General features: G+C 35.7%; 1 long non-coding RNA gene across 1 annotated transcript; it reads right to left on the bottom strand.

The window, feature by feature from the left end:
- Positions 1 to 5,533: 5,533 nt before the first annotated feature.
- LOC127900050 (uncharacterized) lies at positions 5,534 to 6,169 on the bottom strand. Its single transcript, XR_008052030.1, has 2 exons — positions 6,039 to 6,169; positions 5,534 to 5,740 (listed from the first exon to the last, which is right to left on the bottom strand). It is a non-coding gene; the product is annotated as an uncharacterized LOC127900050 (long non-coding RNA).
- Between the last annotated feature and the right edge of the window lie 1,150 nt (positions 6,170 to 7,319).

The raw sequence follows: 7,319 nt of genomic DNA, 5'->3' as shown, positions 1-7,319 counted from the left end.
AGCAGGGAATAGTGGTGTGAGTAAAGTAACTGTGTGGTTTTGTACATGTCTAGGAAAGTTTTGTGACAAAAGCGATAAGAGCCTAAGGAGTCTGGGCTTTAAGTGGGACCATTGTGACCCCTCCAGTCTTTCCTGGGAACTTTCCTGGTGTGCATTCTCACACATACTCACAACTATTCAAGGTGGTACACTAGCTTGTGTGCGGTATTTATCAACAAAATGACGGCAAAGTATGAAATTGAGAAGTTCAACGGGAATAATTTTTCGTTGTGGAAAATGAAGATGAAAGCTGTATTGAAAAAAAAAATTGTTTGGCAGCAATTGGAAAAAGTCCCAGGAAGATAATTGATGACAAGTGGAATGAGATAGATGGCAACGCCATTATTGATCTACATTTGGCACTTGTGGATGGAGTATTATTTAGTGTGGTAGAGAAAAATACAGCAAAAGAAATATGGGATACTCTCACAAAATTGTATGAGGACAAGTCGTTGCACAACAAGATCTTATTAAAGAGGAGACTCTATACTCTTCTAATGGCGGAATCTACATCAGTGACCGACTATATCAACACCTTAAAGACTCTATTTTCACAACTCACAATGTTGGGTCATAATATAGAGGAAAATGAACGTGCAGAGCTTGTACTTCAAAGTCTACTAGATTCGTATGATCAACTCATCATCAACCTGACGAACAATAATCCAGCGGACAGTCTAGTTTTCGACGTTGTTGTAGCCTCCGTATTAAATGAGGAGAGTAGGCGAAAATATAAGGAAAATAGACATGCAAGTTCACAGCAAGCGGAGGCGCTATCGGTGACGAGAAGGAGATCAACGGAACGTGGCCCTAGTGGGAGTCACAATCATGCTATATCAAAATCCAGAAGTACGAAGAATGTTAAATGCTACAACTGTGGCAAGAAATGGCACGTCAAGAAAGAGTGTTGGAATAACCAAAAGAGAAAATAGGGCAAAGAACCTGAGTCATCAAATGCTCAGGGGTGTGTAGTAAGTACGTCGGATGATGGTGAAATTTTATACAACGAGGCAACAACTGTTTCAGAAGGCAGAAAACGACTATCTAACGTCTGGCTCATAGACTCACAAGTTACCTGACACATGAGCTCTCGGAGAGAATGGTTTTACGCATATGAACCTATTTCAGGAGGATCTGTATATATGGGAGATGATCATGCCTTGGAGATTGCTGATATTGATACCATCAAAATCAAAATGTTTGATGGTACAATTCGCACAATTGAAGAGGTACGACATGTCAAAGGCCTGAAGGAAAATATATTGTTCTTGAGACAAATAGATAGTCATGGGTGCAAAACTCATGTTGAAAATGAAATTATAAAGATTGTTAAAGGCGCGCTTGTATTGATGAAGGCAGAAAAGATCGGTGCTAATCTATTCATGCTTAAAGGAGAAACACTACAGGAGGCTAACGTGTGTGTCGCATCAAATGAAAAAGAGTCAACAATGATGTGGCATCTCAAACTTAGCCACATGTCAGAACAAGGTTTGAAGATTCTCTCTGAGCGAAAATTGCTTCCAAGGCTCAAATCAGTAAGTTTACCATTTTGTGAGTATTGTGTTACAAGTAAGCAGCATAGATTAAAGTTCAGTAGATCTATTGTTAGAAGTAATTGCATTCTAGACTTGATTCATTCTGATGTTTGAAAATCGCCAGATATGTCCATGAGAGGTGCAAAGTACATAGTGACTTTCATTGATGATTATTCTCGGAGATGTTGGGTGTATCCAATTAAGAAAAAGTCAGATGTATTTCTAGTGTTTAAAGAATACAAAGCGCAGATGGAACTTGAATTTGACAAAATGATCAAGTTCTTGAGGACAGATAACGATTGAGAGTATACAGACAGCGAGTTTTTTACTTTTTGTAAGCAAGAAGGTATTCACAGGCAGTTCACGGTAGCATACACTCCTCAACAAAATGGAGTGGCAGAGATGATGAACAGGACTCTTACAGAAAGGATAAGAGCTATATTGAGGACTACTAGTCTACCCAATTCATTTTGGGCAGAAGCAACCAAAATTGCCTGTTATATAGTAAATCGCTCGTCATCCACAACAATTAGTTGAAGACAGCGATGGAGATGTGGACTGGAAAGCCAGCTGATTACTCCTACCTACATGCATTTAGATGTCCTGTGTACGTGATGTACAATGCCCAAGAAAGAACAAAGTTAGATACAAAATCTAGGAGGTGCAACTTCTTGGGATATGTTGATGGAGTAAATGGGTATCGTCTATGGGACCCCACTACCCACAAGATCGTCATCAGCAGAGATGTTATATTTGTAGAAGATAAACTTCAAAGGAGAGATGATGATGATAGCATTGTAAAAGAAAAATCAGAGACTGTGCCGGTATATATGGAAAATAATCTAGAAGATTCAGATTCTTTTGAAGCAGCACCAGAGCACGAGGAGTAAAAACCAGTCGAGTCCGAGGCTCCAGTAGTTCGTCGGTCAACTCGTGAGAGATGACCACCAGTGTGGTACTCGGAGTATATCACAGAGATCAATGTTGCATATTGTCTTCTAACAGAGGATGAAGAGCCATCAACTTTCTATGAAGCTTTAAATAGCTCAGATGTTACTTTGTGGATGACAGTAATGCAAGAACAAATTGAAGCTCTACACAAGAATAAGATATGGGAACTTGTACCACTACCATATGGAAGAAAAACTATTAGAAACAAATGGGTCTACAGGATTAAACGGGATGGCAATGATCAAGTAGAGCGGTATCGTGCAAGATTGATGGTGAAAGGATATGCTCAGAAAGAATGTATCGACTTCAACGAGATATTTTCTCCAGTGGTTCGACTTACAACAGTCAAAGTAGTCTTGAAAATGTGTGCTACATTTGACTTACATCTAGAGTAGTTAGATGTGAAAACTGCATTTCTTCATAAAGAACTTGAAAAAGAAATTTATATGCTCCAACTAGAAGGTTTTGCTAAAAAGGGAAAGGAGAACTTGGTTTGCAAGTTGAAAAAAATCTCTATACGATCCCAAACAGGCGCCAAGGTGTTGGTATAAGAGATTTGAGTCCTTCTCATGAGCCTTGGATACAACAGACTCAGTTCAGACCATTGTGCATATTACAAGAGGTTTGAAGATAATGATTTCATCATTTTGCTGTTGTACGTGGACGACATGTTAGTAGCACGCCCCAACAAACTTGAGTCCAAGAATTGAAGGTACAATTGGTTAGGGAGTTTGAAATGAAGGACTTGGGACCAACAAACAAGATTCTAAAGATGCAAATTCACCGAGACAGAAATAACAGGAAGATTTAGCTTTCACAGAAGAATTACTTAAAGAAAATCTTGCGGCACTTCAACATGCAAGATTGTAAGCCAATTTCTACCCCACGTCCTATTAATTTCAAGTTATCCTCAAGTATGTGTCCTACCAATGAAGCATATAGGAAGGAAATGTCTCGAGTACCGTATGCGTCAGGAGTGGGAAGTTTGATGTTCGCTATGATTTGTACAAGACCAGACATTGCACAAGCAGTGGGAGCAGTCAGTCGATACATGGTGAATTCTGGTGAAGAGCATTGGATAGCTATGAAGATGATTCAGAGGTATATTAGAGGAATCTCAGATGTTGCATTATGTTATGGAGGATCAGAGTTTACTGTCACGGACTATGTGGATTCAGATTTTGCAGGAGACTTTAATGAAAGGAAATCCACTACTAGCTATGTGTTTACACTTGCAGTAGGAGCTGTAAGCTGGGTTTCAAAACTGCAGACCGTTGTGGCTTTATCTACAGCAGAAGCAGAATGCATGGCAGCTACACAAGCTTGCAAGGAAGCTATTTGGATACAAAGGTTATTGGAGGAGCTTGAGCACAAACAAGAGAAAATTTCTATGTTTTGTGACAGTCAGAGTGCCTTACACATTGCAAAGAATCCAACTTTTCATTCCAGAACAAAGCACATAGGAGTTCAGTATCACTTCGTTCGAGAAGTAGTGGAAGACGGAAGTGTGGATTTACAGAAAATCCATACGAAGGAGAATCTAGCAGATGTTTTGACCAAGTGTGGATTTACAGAAAATCCATACGAAGGAGAATCTAGCAGATGTTTTGACCAAGCCAATAAATATTGATAAGTTTGTATGGAGTAGATCCTCTTGTGGCCTAGCAGAAACGTAGGCAACATGACTATGGCGAAACAGAAAGGATTGTGTGAAGATTGATTGGTTCTCAATCTAATCTCCAAGTGGGAGAATGACAAAAATGGCATATGAGCACCACCCTTCTAGAAGGTGGGCCCACCCATTTTGAAGAAGAAGGCATTGCTTCCTTCTTTGACTGGAGCAAAAGAAAAATAGAGAAAGAAGGAAAAAAATGGGTGTCGGGCCGAAAAAAAAGAAGAAAAAATAATAATTAAATAATTAAATGAACAGTAGCCAGTTTTGGCTATAAAAAGAGGCTCCTCCTCCTCCTCATTTCTGTATCCAATTTTGTGAGAAGCAATTCTTGCATTTAAGAGAGCTTTGTAGAGCTTAAATAATAAAGCTCTTGTTTTAGTGCTTTGAGAGTTTGGGTGTATTGGAATTTTGGGAAGTGAGCTAAAATACTACAATACTTGTAACTCCTTTTTACTAGTAAAATATTTTTCTTCTGTCTTCGCCCGTGGACGTAGGCTAAAAGTCGAACCACGTAATTTCTGGTGTTCTGTGTGATTCTATTGTCTCATTATTTCTCAATTTCACTTTAGTTGCATGTCTACTTCACCCGTCAATTTACTAACATTTATTAATAGTCAATACTATAAAATATATTGCTTGTATATTAACTCACAAAATAAAATATTAAGTAAACTAAATGATTATCAAAAAATTGCTAAGAAAAGAATTTGAGCAATTATATATTAAAATTGAGCAAAATAGTAGTATAGTGTTGTCGTTTATGCTTCAACAATGAAAGAGCTCTGTATATTTACTTTTTACTTATTTATTTTATCACTCTTAATGCTACTTAATCTGACTTCTGTCAGCCTTTTCAATAAATTGCTATTCAATCTGAGTTGCTATGCTTGCATATCCAAATTTACTAAGTTGAAAATCAGGGTAAGATGAAAGCGGCACTGTGATTTTGTTTCGACATGAAGATTGAAGATCATCCATGGCAGTCGGAGATGTTAAGTTGGACGACTCAGTACAATGAAATTGGCAATTGATGACCGTAAGAAGGCAATCATAAATGGCGTGGATGACAGAGAATTTATCTATCATGCTATGTACTTCTTATTCATTTATGATAAAAAAAAAAATCTATCCTAATACTTATGATAAGTTTTACAAGTCACATGTCTATCACACTGAATTGATGATTTTTATGACTATAGTTTTCTCTATCATAATTTTTTAAATAATATTTTTTAATGAAAATTATAAATTTCTATTATTTTGTATGCTGCTTTTAGAATTTAAATTCTAATATTAATATAAGACAAACGAAAACAAAATGCAATCAAGTGTAAAAGACTTCTAATATTAACAAAATGTTAATTCACATACAAAATCTCAAATACATTAAACCAAATGGTAAAAAAGTATTGAAATTACAGTAACAAAATGACATTTGGTAATCACCATTTAATCCAACTTGAAGCTCAGTTTTCTCATTAACCTTAAGAATACTAGCGGCCTGTCTATTCCACAAGTCTCATAGCTCCAAATGTTATCCCTATTCAAATAAAAGAAGAATAAAAGAAGTAATAAGCATAACTATCCATCATAATATTTCAAGTATCATGTAAGCACTCTGATCCCTGAAGCCGTTGATAATTAAGAGATGAAACAAGCTGAACAAATTAAAGAGACAATACAATTTTACAATGGACAAACAGAGTTGATATTCATATAAATTAATAGATCTAGGATGCAACTAAAAGTATGCAATAGAAGTCCCTAGACAAACCTGTGTATTCAATCATCACTTGAAAGCTTAGTTGAGCTTAGTTGAGCCTAGTTAAGAATCTCACCTTTTAGTTTCCGGACATATTTAATCATCTTGGTCAATAATCTTTGCACCATCGCCACAGCCAATATTATTGAATTCATTTATATGAACATAAAATAAACAAACAAAATTCATAGAATATACGATGGGTTTGCCAGTCTAGATTGAAAATCAATAAAGCATTTTGAAAATAAAAATCAATTTAGCATAATTGGTTGCTTGCTTGTTTTAAAAGGTAAAATAATTAGATATTGTACTCAACAAAATAAGCTGCAAAATAATAATAATAGTAATAGTATTAGGAAAAAAAAAGTAGAATGTGAAGGATGGTATGCTCTACAGCCCAAAAATATAATAATAACAATAATAGGAAAAAAATAAAAGAAATATAAATAAAGCATATAAAATTTTGGTCCTTTAAATCCTATTGAAAAAGATAAGGCATTCTAAACACAAGAAGGCAAGCAAGGTAATGGTTTCAAGCTAAAGCCTATGTTTCTCTTCTTTAAAATCTGAGTCCCATATATAGGTCATTTAAATTTCTAGGAAATTATCACCTCTAAAATTATTTTCAACCAATTGCTTGAAACTTCCGCATATATGCGCACTAGAAAATATATGTGGATGGTGTTGGTCCAGCAAAGAAAAGGCGAGAAATGTCATGAGCTAACGCTATCAATGTGAATGCTCGTGCTAGTCTAAACCTATAGATAGACTATCATTTTGCCCGCGAGTGGATAACATTTACATCAAGAAAGTAGAATCCTCAGTCCATGATCATATCCAGACTCTTACAACCAATGGACATAATATTTAAAAGTGCTAATGGATGTGGACAAGCTTCACAAAAATAGAGTACGGATTAAGAAATGATATCTATTACGTAAGCAGACATAGCAAACCGGGGTTTTTAATTAAATATGCCTTAAAAGTAATGTATTTAGTTAAATATACTCTATGTTTGAAAATCATCTAAGTATGCCTTTTTATGTGGTACATTGTCTAAAATATCCCTAAAGAAAAATATAAAACACACACACAACTCACAACACTCTTTGCTTCTCACGTATTTATCATCTATACAAAAACTCACACCACACTCAAAATCACTCACAAACAGCTAATGCACTGAGTTTGTTTGCAGCTGGGTGTATTATTCATCCCATGAATAAGGTATTTGAAACTTTTTTTATTTTATTTTGGGCTATCTATTCAATTTGTTGACGTTATATTATATTTAGGGTTTTGTTTGGTTTGTGATAAACACTAAAGCAACTCATATTTTCATTACATTTGCATCATA

This window comes from Citrus sinensis, chromosome 9, assembly GCF_022201045.2.
Source record: "Citrus sinensis cultivar Valencia sweet orange chromosome 9, DVS_A1.0, whole genome shotgun sequence".
NCBI lineage: Eukaryota > Viridiplantae > Streptophyta > Magnoliopsida > Sapindales > Rutaceae > Citrus > Citrus sinensis.
Note: the sequence above shows the minus strand (reverse complement) of the source record. Positions and strands in the feature narration are given on the sequence as shown.